Source organism: Xiphophorus couchianus, chromosome 9 (genome assembly GCF_001444195.1).
Source record: "Xiphophorus couchianus chromosome 9, X_couchianus-1.0, whole genome shotgun sequence".
NCBI lineage: Eukaryota > Metazoa > Chordata > Actinopteri > Cyprinodontiformes > Poeciliidae > Xiphophorus > Xiphophorus couchianus.
Genome location: NC_040236.1, coordinates 25,307 through 32,675, shown reverse-complemented (window position 1 = coordinate 32,675; position 7,369 = coordinate 25,307).

Sequence of the window (7,369 nt, the reverse complement as noted above, 5' to 3'; positions counted from 1 at the left end):
TCAGCCGGAGGTCGGAGGTCGCTGCAGCTTTTCACTGAATGGACCTTCCTGGTTCTGTTCTCATTTCTGATCCTCCATCAGAAGTCAGTCTGTTGTTGTCACGGCAACAACAATAAGGTATAGTAATCAAGGGCAAAACGGGCCCACAGCACCACCGCTCACCACCGTGCCTCGTCCTGGTTCTGTCCGTCCAGCAGGTTCTGTAACCGGTAGAAACGGTCCTGTTAAAGTAAAGCCAGCGGGATGGGTCAGCGACCTGGTGATAGCGGCATTGTGCCGGCCAATCGGAACGTCCTGCTCTGATTGGCTGTTCCTGGTCTGATGATGGCCTGGCGATGACCTTTGGCCCCTCTGGGCCGGGCAGCAGCTTCACCGTTTCCTCTCGGCTGCATCAGAACCGGCCAGATGTCTCGGCCCGTTTCGCACCGCTCCCAGTGAAACCAGCACAGTTTCCTGCTGCCTCAGCGATGGAGGACGGACCGCCACAGCCGCTGGTTCTACTGGTTCTGACCCGCTAACTGACCGATACAGGTCCAATTTTACAGGACAGAACGGTTCTGTCTGCAGAACCGGATCAGGACGAAGATCGCCTTCAGACCCGACAAGATGCTGGTTCTGAACCATCAGCTTACTGGTTTCATTCCGGTTTCTTACTGGTTTTTTTCTTTTCTCTGAAGAGTTTTTGCGGCGCTAGCAGCTCGTATTTTTTCCACAGTAGGCTGAGAGGAAGGAGGGCGAGGAGAGGGGGGAGGACATGCGGCAAAGGTCGCCGGGACCGGGAGTCGAACCCGCGACGTCCGCGTCGAGGACTAAGGCCTCCAAACGTGGGGCGTGCTAACCCGCTGCGCCACCACAGCACGCCCCTCGTACTGGTTTTTTGCTGGTTTCTTACTGGTTTCGTTCCGGTTTCTTACTGGTTTCTTGCTGGTTTCGTTCCGGTTTCTTACTGGTTTTGTGCTGGGTCTCTGGACGTCGTCAAGCCGCCCCTGTCTCTCCTGTCCGGTCGGTGTGTTTTGTGGATTTGGGAGAATAATCTCACATAGAACACATTTGCAAAGTTCCTTGATTCTTCTGGCCGGCCCTTTGTTTCCCAGCAGCCTCCTCTGGTATCTATTATTCATCGAGTTTAATGGGCAGCTGATATTTTGGGGAAACGCCATTTGCAAAAAATCAATGAAACAAATAATGAGTGGCTGATGTTGAGCTGGAGTGCTGACAGGAGGAGAAGGTGATGGAAATCAAGGATAAACTGATCTGAGTCCAGATTTCAGGCTGATTAATAAATAAATGATGTGCCCCCAACAAAAAATGAATAATTCAGACATTCAGCCATAAAAAAGGGTCCTAATAAACGCTGGCCCACATATTGAGATGCAGCTAATGACCTGAATGCGAACGATGGACTCGGATGAATTTTAAGTGTTTCTGTTCGGTCGTCAGGGGAGACGTTTAAAGGGACGGCGCACGCTGACCTGCTTTCGGTCGGGTTCACCTTCTGCCTCAGGACGCTTCGCTCTTATCAAACCTGACGCTGTTATCACAAAGAAACCAAAGAGAACCCATAAGAGGTTCTGGACCCACTCTGCTTTGCTGAATTGATTTTGTGGATTTTTCAGGATGGACGGCCTATTTAAAGTCAGGCTGCAGCTTCCAATCATATTTATTTCCAAACTTTGACTAGGTTAGCTTGATGCTAAAGCTGCTCTGGCTAGCGTGACGTTAATGCCTCTTTTGGTCGTCCTGCTCCCATCATGCTAATGTTTGGTTGATGTTTTCTGCGTTAGAGCGCCGCTCTGGTGGTCGGGTGAACCCAGAAGTCCGCTTGGTGACCCGGGTCGGTCATGGTGACTTAATCGAGCTTCTGATTGGTCGATGAGCCCCGAGTGACGTCTCCTTCCCAGGAAGCTGCTGAGTCCAGAAAGATTTAGAAACAAAGAACCAAACCGTGAAGTTTTCCTTCAAGAGAACCAGAACCAGTACATTAAACTATTCCCACTCCTCTCCCTTTCTGTCTTTATTTCCGGCTAATTAATTAACACATTAATTAGAGAACAGACAGAATCGTTTCCTTGACGACGTGATCGTGTATATTGGCTGGACGAAGTTCTGCTCACATTATCAGTTCAAACAGGAAATGATCAACGTTTCCTTCCAGCTTCAGGTCGAGTCTGAGCTGCCGATGCTCAATTAATCGGATTCGAATGAACATTTCTCCTCGTCTTCATCACTGAGCATCTGACCGTCGGCTCTCCGGGCGCCGCCTGTCAATCCCGGCACAGAGTTTTCCCAGAGACCCCGAGGGCGGCGCTCCGACTCTACTGTAATCCTGTTGTCGGTCTGAGGCGGCTCCGACCCCCGCTGCAGCGCCCTCCGTCCACCGGGGGGGGCTGCAGCCGCGGCACCGGCTAATCAGCTGCAGCGAGACAAACGTCACCGCATCCTGCTTCAACTTCCTGTCAACATCAGGAAGAAGCTGAGCCACCTGCCGGACCCAAACCAGAACCCGGTCCAGAACTCGGTCCAGAACCGCTCCACAGGTTTCAGCTCTTAGTTTGATCCTGAATAACTTCCATCACTTCTGAAAGAAAAATTAGAGAAATTCCAACATCTGATTCAGACTTGAAGCCTAAAATCTTCTCCAGAATCTCTAAGAGAAACCCGAGAGCCCTTGGTGGCCCCCGGGCCCCTGGGGCCACCAAGGGAGTGTGAGCTGACTGAGCAGCACACACTCTGCTTGTTATAAGGATGGAGAGGAAATTAATGTTTCTGTTGCAGTTCACTGTTTTCACCTGTAGGCTGCGCTAACCAGTTCCAACATGGCCGCCGTCACATCAGCAGTATCAGCTTAGTAGCATCGGCCATTAGCGATGTTCGTAGAGTTACTGCGAACTTTGGCCATCAGAACCTGCTGATGGGCCCAGAGCCCAGTCGGTTCTGGTTCTGTCGGGCTGCAGAAGTGAATGGAAGTCAATGCAAAGTCCCTGTGAAGATAGGAAGATATACTGTGTGTGTGTGTGTGTGTGTGTGTGTGTGTGTGTGTCTTGGGACGTGGCTTTGCATTAACCTCACTGTAAAGGTTGAGAGGAGGATGAAGAGCCGACCACTTCATCTGAAACACTGTGCTGTGAATAAAGGTCATCAACACACACACACACACACACAGCAGTATCTGGAGAGGATCTGAGCATGCTCAGTTCTGAATAGTGACGATAAAAACGAAGAGGAGTTTTTGTGTCGATTTTCTCCAGATTTGGAACAAAATGCAGCAGTGGAATATGCAGCGTTCTGACTAAAACCAGGAAGATGGAGACCATAACACCAGTTTTAAAGTCCCTCCACTGGCTCCCTGTAGCTCAAAGAATAGACTTTAAAATACTGATGTTAGTTTATAAATCACTGAACGGCTTAGCACCACAATACATTAAAGATCTGCTGTTGTTGTATCAACCTTCCAGACCTCTCAGGTTCTGGTTCTGGTTCTGCTCTGCATCCACAGAACCAGAACCAAACGAGGAGAAGCAGCTTTCAGCATCTATGCACCACAAATTTGGAACAAACTTCCAGAAAACTGTAAAACAGCTGAAACACTGACTTCTTTTAAATCTCGACTGAAAACCCTCCTGTTTAGGATTGTATTTGAAATGTAATCAATTACAAATTTATTGATGGAACTTGACTTCATGCTGTGTTTTGATTATTGATTCTATTACTTTGTGTTTCTGTGTTTGTAATGATGTAAAGCTCTTTGAAATGTCTTGCTGCTGAAATGTGCTATACAAATAAAATTTGATTGATTGATTGATTTGGAACATCAGACCTGCAGGTGGCACTCTGACGTTCCTGCTGACAGTTTCATAGCTGCAGCTGCGGTGACGCATTCAGACGATCGGTCAGCCAAAGAACCCAGGAGGATCATGGGAGAATCCTCCAGCTAAAGCAGAGCTGCGATGCTGCGGCTCCGGGCCCGGTTCTGGTGTCAGACGTAAATGTTGCTCTGACAGGACGGATGTTGGATACACGATGGCAGCGCTTCCTGTCTGCACAGATCCAGGCCTTCAGGGAGACTCTGGGACCCGGGCGGACTGGAACATGATGCGTCCTGTCAGGGGGCCGGGCCCCTCCCGGGCCGCGGATGAAGCTTCAGCAGCTTCTCTAATGGAAATAAACGCTGCTGCTGTTCAACCTGACAGGTGTTTTCATCACCTGCCTTCTTCGCCTCAGACCATGATGATGATGATGACAGCTTGCCATGACAACGATGAAGATAAAACAGGAAGATCTGCTGGTTTCCTCAGGATGAACATTTCATTATATTTAGATGTAAATTTACCCCCATGCAGTAAATCAGCTGATCCGATGCGACAGGCTGTTTCCTCCTGATGGTCCGGTTGACCCGGTTCTATTGGTACCAAAACATTTAACATGTGGTTCTCTCTGTCTCCAACCTGTTCCCCTCCTGGCCTGTGGGGGCGCTGCACCAAGAACCACTGAAGGAAACGACACAAAAACCTCTGACGACACTGAGAGCAACTTCCTTCTTCACCAGATGGAAACAAGATGGAGGCGTCAGATTTTAGTGTTGGAGGATTTCTCTTTAGTCTTTGGCTAAAGACCAGGAGCCATTTCTGCTGCTAGCGCTAGGCTAACATGTTAGCTTTGGTTGTATTTACCCAGAATGCCTTGCGCTGTAGTCCTAAGGACATTTTTTTAAAAGCTCTTTTCAAAGATAAAACATAAAAAGTTTCCTGGGTTTTTTTTTTTTCAAACTTGAAGTCGGTCATCAGAATGGCACTGAGCCTGGTTCTGGTTCTGGTTCTGGTTTCTTCCTGTTAAAGGAGACTTTTTATAGTTTTAAGGTAATTGGATGATGAAGTGATGGATTAATAAGTGACGCGGCTTTATGAATAAACTGAGGAGCCAACGTTCCTCCGACTGTCAAACGTGGAGATGAAGATGTGAACAAAGTTATTAATGCATGAAATTCATTAAACATTCATGAATTATTAAACTGTGTGAGACTGAGGAGTTATCATCTGTCAATGTGGTAAGAGAGGAAGGATTTCTGTCAGCGCCACAAAACGAGTCGGAATAAAGACGAACCTGGAGAAAAGGACCTCTCTGCAGCAAACAGGAAGGGCGGGACGGACCTCTGTCAGTCTCAGACCTTATTTAGAAATGGGACCATTGCACTCCAGAAGTGAAGGGGGCGCTATTTCCTATATTATCCACGGTCTCCCGTTTTTATTTTCTTTAAAATCTGTGATATATTTTCACCTTTAGGAAGGATTTTCACTCTCAGCATTTATTTGAACTTTTCTCTTTTATTTACTTCAGTGCAGCTCACAGTTTTTAACACATTCTGTAGCTTTCTGTGAACTTCTAAATCTGCTCCTTAGTGGCATCTTTTCGGGCCTGATACTGCCTCTAGTGGCGTGGGGTGGTAACACAGCTAATATAATTACATTACTAAATCAGAATAGCACAAAATCTTTATTATTTATTATTAATTTCAACATTACTGGAACCGTAAAAGATAAATTGTCTTCTAAAACATATTTTTCCATCTTCTTAAGGAAGTAGAGCTAATTAAATGACAAGCAAAACTTTTATACATTATAAATAATATTGATACAGTATTTCTCCATCAATTATAGGAGGAATAAAAGAAATAAGACATGAAAAACAACATGATCGGGGGATCACGTGATGCACGCTGCGGAATAGTCGTGCGTTTTTCATCTCCTCTCTGGGTTGAAGTAAATCTGTAATTTAAGACAACAGTCCACCGTGTGAGCTGAAACAGTAGTTGGGGTAAGCTTCCACATGTCTCTAGATCATTTTCTTGTACCTGCTGCATCGAGCAAAAAGAAGAAAGGAGGTCGGAAAGGTGGGGCTAATGCTAGCATACCTGCAGCTAGCCGAAACGACCATGACGCTGTGGCTGAAGACGTGGAGCAGGGCTGCTTTCTGACTGACGTGGAAGAAGCTAACACTCTAAAAGAAGACACCATAGTAGAGCGAATATTGAAGAAATACTGGACAGAAAAGTAGCTGCAATTCTTAAACCAGTTTCTGAACTCAGAGTGACCGAGACCATCCGCGGGCAGGCCTGGTGAGACCCCACAGCTACATCGATGAACAGAAGATTCTCAGCGCTGCAAGGAATAAAGGAATAATTCAAGTAGAAGATCGCAGAGTCTCCGTTTACCAGGATGTTTCTGTGGAAATTGTCAGAAAGAGACAGGAGTCCTCAGGCGCTCAGCCGGTGTCAAGTACGGTTATCAAGGTCTTCAACCAAAATGGGACGACCACATCTCTTTCTGATATGAAACAAATTAACGAATTCATCAAGACACTTCATAAATGACTTCACATGGATCTTTCCACACGTCCGAGTGGACATAAAAGACTGAGTAATGTTGTAAGGTAAACACTGAACACTTATAAGATGGTACCTTAATAACATTATTCATAATTCTACATAAATTAGTTCTGCTTATACTGTTTTACAAATAAGAGCGGTATGTTGAGGCGAAACATCTTCATTATATTCCACAGGGGGCTTAATATTCAGACCCAGAGAGGGCAGGGTGCTTCATTCCTTTTTCTGATCTTGGTTCTTCACTGGACCCCCTCTCCCACCTGCTGTACCTTAGAGTTGGGTATGACAAGTTGGTTATTGCTATCTTTTTATGTAGTTTGTTATGGTTACTGTTTCTGGTCCAAGCTCTGTGTAACATTCGGGTTTTTGCTTGGAACCTTTTTGTTGGTTTGTCAGCACAAAACACAATTTGAAGCAGGCATGTTGCAGTTTAACTTTGTATCTTACTTGTGTCTTTTTAAAAGACAGCATAAAGTAACATACTGATATGCTCTGGAGATGAGCATTAAGGTTTGCACATGCAATGTAAAAGGTTCTAATAATGCAATGAAAAGGAAGGCTATCCAATATAGTTTAAAGAAGGACAGGACTCAAGTGTCAGGATCTGTTTTTCTGTGTTTATTTCGAGTTTTCTGAGTCTCCGTGTTGTCCTGTCTCCCCTCGATTACTCCCAGGTGTGTCTCGTTCCCTGATTACCTCCTGTGTATTTAGTGTCACCTGTGTGTCTGTGTCATTGTCGGGTCCTCGTCATTGTTTCGTCTGCTGTCCATTCGTAAATCCTGTTGCTACCAGTGCTGAGCCTTTGCCTTCTGCTCTGCTGTGCTGCCAGGATTTTGGACTTTGGATTGTGTTCTTCCCTCATTAAAGCCATCATTTCTCACTTCAACCTGGGTCTACAGCGTTTGCCTCACCACCGTACCACATGACATCAAGTAGTGTTTCTACAAGAAACTCATCTCATGGATGAGGAACATAAAAAATATTTAA